A 7,500-nucleotide genomic window follows, 5' to 3' on the forward strand; every position below is an offset into this window, starting at 1 on the left:
ATTTAAACATCAATATTCTCCATTAAAACACCAACATTCTCCAACACATACCAACTTTCTCCATTAAAACATTAACATTCTCCATTAAAACATCACTATCCTCCATCACATACCAATATTCTCCATTAAAACACCAACATTCTCCATTACAGTACCAACATTCTCCATTAAAACACCAACATTCTCCATTACAGTAACAACATTCTCCATTAAAACCTCACTATTCTCCATCACACACCAACATTCTCCATTAAAACACTAACATTCTCCATCAGAGCACCAACATTCTCCATCATACACCAACATTCTCCATTAAAACATCACTATTCTCCATCACCTCCCAACATTCTTCATTAAAACACCAACGTTCTCCAACACACACCAATATTCTCCATTAAATCATCACTATTCTCCATAACCTCCCAATATTCTTCATTAAAACACCAACATTCTCCAACACACACCAATATTCTCCATTAAAAATCCAACATTCTCCATCACACACCAACATTCACCATCATACACCAATATTCTCCATTAAAACATCACTATTCTCCATCAAACACCAACATTCTCCATTTAAAGATCAATATTCTCCATTAAAACACCAACATTCACCATCACACACCAACATTCTCCATTAAAACATCACGATTCTCCATCACATACCAATATTCTACATTGAAACACCAACATTCTCCATTACAGTACCAATATTCTCCATTAAAACATCACTACTTTCCATCACACACCAACATTCTCCATTAAAACATCACTATTCTCCATCACACACCAACATTCTCTATTTAAACACCAACATTCTCCAACACACACCAACATTCTCCATTAAAACGTTAACATTCTCCATTAAAACATCAGTATTCTCCATCACACACCAACATTCTCCATTAAAACACCAACATTATCCATCACCACCAACATTCTCCATTAAAACATTACTATTCTCCATCACACACCAGCACTCTCTATTTAAACACCAACATTCTCCAACACACACCAACATTCTCCATTAAAACATTAACATTCTCCATTAAAACATCACTATTCTCCATCACACACCAACATTCTCCATTAAAACACCAACATTCTCCATTACAGTACCAACATTCTCCATTAAAACATCACTATTCTCCATCACACACCAACATTCTCTATTTAAACACCAACATTCTTCAACACACACCAACATTCTCCATTAAAACATTAACATTCTCCATTAAAACATCACTATTCTCCATCACACACCAACATTCTCCATTAAAATACCAATGTTCTCCATCACACACAAACATTCTCCATTAAAAGACCAACATGCTCCTTTAAAACACCAACATTCTCTATTAAAATACCAACATATTCAAATCATGATAAATGTTGGTATTGGGAGTGCTGTTATTTGAACCACCATATGGTGTTAGACCATGTGTCTTATTGGTATTTGTACGTGACCTTATTGGTGTTGTTTCAATCCAAAAACAAAGATTAGATTTGTAGAATATTTGAACATTGTAGTTATTTGGGTTGTTAGTTTGTGGAATTTTTAATGTCTGTTTTTCAAATACCAATATCATCAAACACCAACACCATCAAATATGTTTTGAGGGAGAATGTTGGTGTGTTAGTGGAGAATGCTGGGGTTTTCATGGAGAATGTTGGTGTTTTAATGGAGCATGTCGGTGTTTTTAAGAAGAATATTGGTGTGTGATGGAGAATGTTGGTGTTTTAATGGAGAATGCTGGTGTGTGATGGAGAATGTTGATGTTTTAATGGAGAATGTTGGTGTGAGATGGAGAATGTTGGTGTTTTAATGGAGAATGTTGGTGTTTTTAAGGAGAATGTTGGTGTTTTAATGGAGAATGTTGGTGTGTGATGGAGAATGCTGGTGATTTAATGGAGAATGTTGGTGTTTTTAAGGAGAATGTTGGTGTGTGATGGAGAATGCTGGTGATTTAATGGAGAATGTTGGTGCTTAATGGAGAATGTTGGTGCATGATGAAGAATGTTGGTGTTTTAATGGAGAATGTTGGTGTGTGATGGAGAATGTTGGTGTTTAATGGAGAATGTTGGTGTTTAATGGAGAATGTTGGTGTTTAATGGAGAATGTTGGTGTTTTTAAAGAGAATGTTGGTGTGTGATGGAGAATGCTGGTGATTTAATGGAGAATGTTGTTGCTTAATGGAGAATGTTGGTGTTTTAATGGAGAATATTGGTATGTGATGGAGGATAGTGATGTTTTAATGGAGAATGTTAATGTTTTAATGGAGAATGTTGGTATGTGTTGGAGAATGTTGGTGTTTAATGGAGAATGTTGGTGCATGATGAAGAATGTTGGTGTTTTAATGGAGAATGTTGGTGTGTGATGGGGAATGCTAGTGATTTAATGGAGAATGTTGGTGTTTTAATGGAGAATGTTGGTGTTTTTAAGGAGAATGTTGGTGTGTGATGGAGAATGCTGGTGATTTAATGGAGAATGTTGGTGCTTAATGGATAATGTTGGTGCATGATGAAGAATGTTGGTGTTTTAATGGAGAATGTTGGTGTGTGATAGGGAATGCTAGTGATTTAATGGAGAATGTTGGTGTTTTAATGGAGAATGTTGGTGTGTGATGGAGAATGCTGGTGATTTAATGGAGAATGTTGGTGTGTGATGGAGAATGTTGGTGTTTTTAAGGAGAATGTTGGTGTTTAATGGAGAATGCTGGTGTTTAATGGAGAATGTTGGTGTGTGATGGAGAATGTTGGTGTCTGATGGAGAATGCTGGTGTGTGATGGAGAATGTTGGTGTTTTAATGGAGAATGTTGGTGTGTGATGGATATTGTTGGTGTGTTAATGGAGAATGTTGGTGTGTGATGGAGAATGTTGGGGTGTGTTAGAGAATGTTGGTGTGTGATGGAGAATGCTGGTGTGTGATGTAGAATGCTGATGTTTTAATGGAGAATGTTGATGTGTGATGGAGAATGCTTGTGTGTGATGGAGAATGTTGGTGTGTGATGGAGAATGTTGGTGTGTGATGGAGAATGTTGGTCTGTGATGGAGAATGTTGGGGTGTGTTAGAGAATGTTGGTGTGTGATGGAGAATGCTGGTGTGTGATGTAGAATGCTGATGTTTTAATGGAGAATGTTGATGTGTGATGGAGAATGCTTGTGTGTGATGGAGAATGCTGGTGTGTGATGGAGAATGCTGGTGTGTGATGTAGAATGCTGATGTTTTAATGGAGAATGTTGATGTGTGATGGAGAATGCTTGTGTGTGATGGAGAATGTTGGTGTGTGATGGAGAATGTTGGGGTGTGTTAGAGAATGTTGGTGTGTGATGGAGAATGCTGATGTTTTAATGGAGAATGTTGATGTGTGATGGAGAATGCTTGTGTGTGATGGAGAATGTTGGTGTGTGATGGAGAATGTTGGGGTGTGATAGAGAATGTTGGTGTGTGATGGAGAATGCTGGTGTGTGATGTAGAATGCTGATGTTTTAATGGAGAATGTTGATGTGTGATGGAGAATGCTTGTGTGTGATGGAGAATGCTGGTGTGTGATGGAGAAGGTTGGTGTTTTAAAGGAGAATGTTGGTGTGTAGTGGAGAATTTGGTGTGTGTGTTGGATAATGTTGGTCTGTAATGGAGAATGTTGGTGTGTGATGGAGAATGTTGGTGTTTAATGGAGAATGTTGGTGTGTGATGGAGAATGTTGGGGTGTGTTGGAGAATGTGGGTTTGTGATAGAGAAAGTTAAGGTGTGATGGAAAATGATGATGTTTTAATGGACAATGTTGGTGTTTTAATGAAGAATGTTGGTGTTTTCATGGAGAATGTTGGTCTATGATGGAGAATGTTGGTGTTTTAAAGAGAATGCTGGTGTGTGATGGAGAAGGTTGGTGTTTTAAAGGAGAATGTTGGTGTGTAGTGGAGAATTTGGTGTGTGTGTTGGATAATGTTGGTCTGTAATGGAGAATGTTGGTGTTTTAAAGGAGAATGTTGGTGTGTAATGGAGAATTTGGTGTGTGTTGGATAATGTTGGTCTGTAATGGAGAATGTTGGTGTTTTTAAGGAGAATGTTGGTGTGTCATGGAGAATGCTGGTATTTTAATGGAGAATGTTGGTGTGTGTGTGTGTGTGTGTGTGTGTGTGTGTGTGTGTGTGTGTGTGTGTGTGTTGGAGAATGTTGGCGGTTGGAAGCCAAACAACATATCACCTTTTCAGAGCATTTCAGGAGTATAATGTTTTGAGAGAACCTGTGTAATTTGTTCCTGAACCCTGATGTGATGTTGATGTTTGCTGATGTTTGACAGAGGGCCTTGGTGTGTAGATTAATGAAAACTCTGCACAGCTGCAGATTTCATCACCGTGTATTTTTTGGACGCTGTATAATTATTTTTTTGCTCTAAAGGTCAGTCAAATGCAGCAGGACTTTTTTCATGACAGTGACATTAATCGCACTAATGATCCTTATAAGATTCATAAATCATCTGCAAACATAAAATAAACACCATTAACCACTGCGTGACGGAGGACGATGACAAATCACTTTATAAACCTCTCTGCAGATGAACTTTAAAACACAAAATCTGCTGAAACGGGATTTATTCGGAGTTCACCACTGGAGTGCAACGACGGTGCAACTTACTCTGTGGAGAACCCATTTTATTACATCACACTGATTTCACACTGTTCTCCGCCCACATCCAGGATTTAACGCTCCACAATTTAACACAAACAAATGCTGAAAAAGTGAAACATTTGACTCACTTCATTTCACCAAACTCATGTTCTGATAAAAAATATCCTGATTATTCATACAATATCATCCATCCATCTCATTATCTCTAGCCGCTTTATCCTGTTCTACAGGCGAGCTGGAGCCTATCCCAGCTGACTACGGGTGAAAGGCGGGGTTCACCCTGGACAAGTCACCAGGTCATCACAGGGCTGACACATAGACACAGACAACCATTCACACTCACATTCACACCTACGCTCAATTTAGAGTCACCAGTTAACCTAACCTGCATGTCTTTGGACTGTGGGGGAAACCGGAGCACCCGGAGGAAACCCACGCGGACACGGGGAGAACATGCAAACTCCGCACAGAAAGGCCCTCGCCGGCCACGGGGCTCGAACCCAGACCTTCTTGCTGTAAGGCGACAGCGCTAACCACTACACCACCGTGCCGCCCACACAATATCATATAATAAAAAATTTAACTGTCACTAAAAGGTGTTACCATAGTTATAGGTAGTTAACATGGTGTGTGTAACCTTCAGAGTAGTGATCGTGACTGAGCTGATAGTTGTGTTAATCAGATCTCTGTCCAGTTAATGCAAGTGTCATACATATATATATATAGTGTGTGTGTGTGTGTGTGTGTGTGTGTGAGAGAGAGAGAGACAGAGATGGATGTTGTTGCTAAGAGGGAACAACACAACAGACAGAATAGCAAGACAGAACACACACACACACACACACTCAGTGGTCTGTTTAGATTGTGACATTGAGTATTTACACACACTTCAGACTAAATTTGGACCTTGACTTTTCATTCGGATTTTCATCCTGTGTGGCACCGCGTGTGTGTGTGTGTGTGTGTGTGTGTGTGTGTGTGTGTGTGTGTGTGTGTATGTGTGTGTGATATGAGTGTGTATATTACATTGAGTGTGTTTATACAGTATTATAAATAATCTTATCACAGTCCCCCCCCAAGTTCACCTTATTAGTTCATCTCTCTGTCTCAATCTCTGTCTCACTCCCTTTTTTTGTCCCTCTGTCTGTCTGTCTCTCTTTCTCTCGTATGTTGACTTTCTCCTTGTTTCAGTTTTGCACCATTGCTGTCTCACTCGCTGTCTATCTCACAGTGTATATGTGTATCTCTCTCTCTCTCTCTTTGCCTCTCACTAACTTTGTCTCTCTTTGTGTCTCACTTCCACTCTATCTCTTTTTATTTTTTCTCTTTATTCTCTGATTCGTTCTCTTTCTGTCTGTGGTTCGGACATTTTGTCTCTCTGTTATCTTTCATTCTCTGTTCTCTATTTTTTCCTCTGTGTTTTTCCCCTTTGTTCAGCTTTTTATAATTCTTGTGCATGCTTTATCTCTCTATCTGCCCATCTCTGTTCATCCTATTCATTATTCTCTCTTCATTAATCTCTTTTTCTTATAATTTCTGTTCTGTCTATTCTCTGCCTTCATCACTATACTGTTTCATCTGTCTGTCTGTCTCCAACTTTTCCTGCTCGTTTACACACACATTCCATCTGACACAAGCTGACTGCAGGGTACAGTGTGTGTGTGTGTGTGTGTGTGTGTGTGTGTGTGTGTGTGTGTTCATTCTGGTATTTAGGTCACATTTCCAGCAGCCTGGTTCTCTGACACACAGATGGGATGAATTCCAGTCTCACACGCCTGAGGACATTTTCATCCAATCTCTCTCTCTCTCTCTCTCTCTCTCTCACACACACACACACACACACACACACACACACACACACACAGAGCTGCTATTATGATAATGATGATTGATTATTATTATTATTATTATTATTGTTGTTGTTGTTGTGTGTATTGATGAAGTTTAGTAACCTTTAAATCAGTCATATAATATTTATAAGATAGTGTTTTTAAAGAAACATGTTTGAGTGTGGGGCGTCACGGTGGTTAGTGCTGTTGCCTCACAGCAAGAAGGTCCGGGTTCGAGCCCCGGGGCCGGCGAGGGCCTTTCTGTGTGGAGTTTGCATGTTCTCCCCGTGTCCGCGTGGGTTTCCTCCGGGTGCTCCGGTTTCCCCCACAGTCCAAAGACATGCAGGTTAGGTTAACTGGTGACTCTAAATTGACCGTAGGTGTGAACGGTTGTGTGTCTCCCTGTGATGACCTGGTGACTTGTCCAGGGTGAACCCCGCCTCTCACTCAGAGTCAGCTGGGATAGGATCCAGTCCACGACCCTGTGCAGAATAAGTGGCTACAGATAATGGATGGATGGATGTCTGAGTGAGACATAGAGGGAGGGAGGGAGAGACAGATGAAACAGGAGTGGAGAGACAGCAGGAATGATAACGGACGAATGAACAGTTAAATTCCCAGTAGCCCATCTTGCTACACAGAAAGAAGGGGGGCAGACAAACAGACAATGAGCCCATCAGTTGGACAGAGAGAGATTGTGAGAGAGACAGTGAGGTGGTCAAACAAACAGTCAGATAGAGAGGTGGTGAGACAGACAGTGAGGCAGGCAGACTGGAAGACAGACAGATAGGCAGAGAGCTGGTCAGACAGACAGACAGACAGACAGACAGACAGTGAGGTGCCCAGACAGACAGATGGGCAGACAGACAGACAGAGAGGTGGTCAGACAGACAGACAGACAGACAGACAGACAGTGAGGTGCTCAGACAGATGGACATTGAGGTGCTCAGACAGTCAGACAGACAGACAGACAGACAGTGAGGTGCTGAGACAGTCAGACAGTGAGGTGCTCAGACAGACAGACAGACAGACAG

The sequence above is a fragment of the Neoarius graeffei genome, chromosome 28 (genome assembly GCF_027579695.1).
Source record: "Neoarius graeffei isolate fNeoGra1 chromosome 28, fNeoGra1.pri, whole genome shotgun sequence".
NCBI lineage: Eukaryota > Metazoa > Chordata > Actinopteri > Siluriformes > Ariidae > Neoarius > Neoarius graeffei.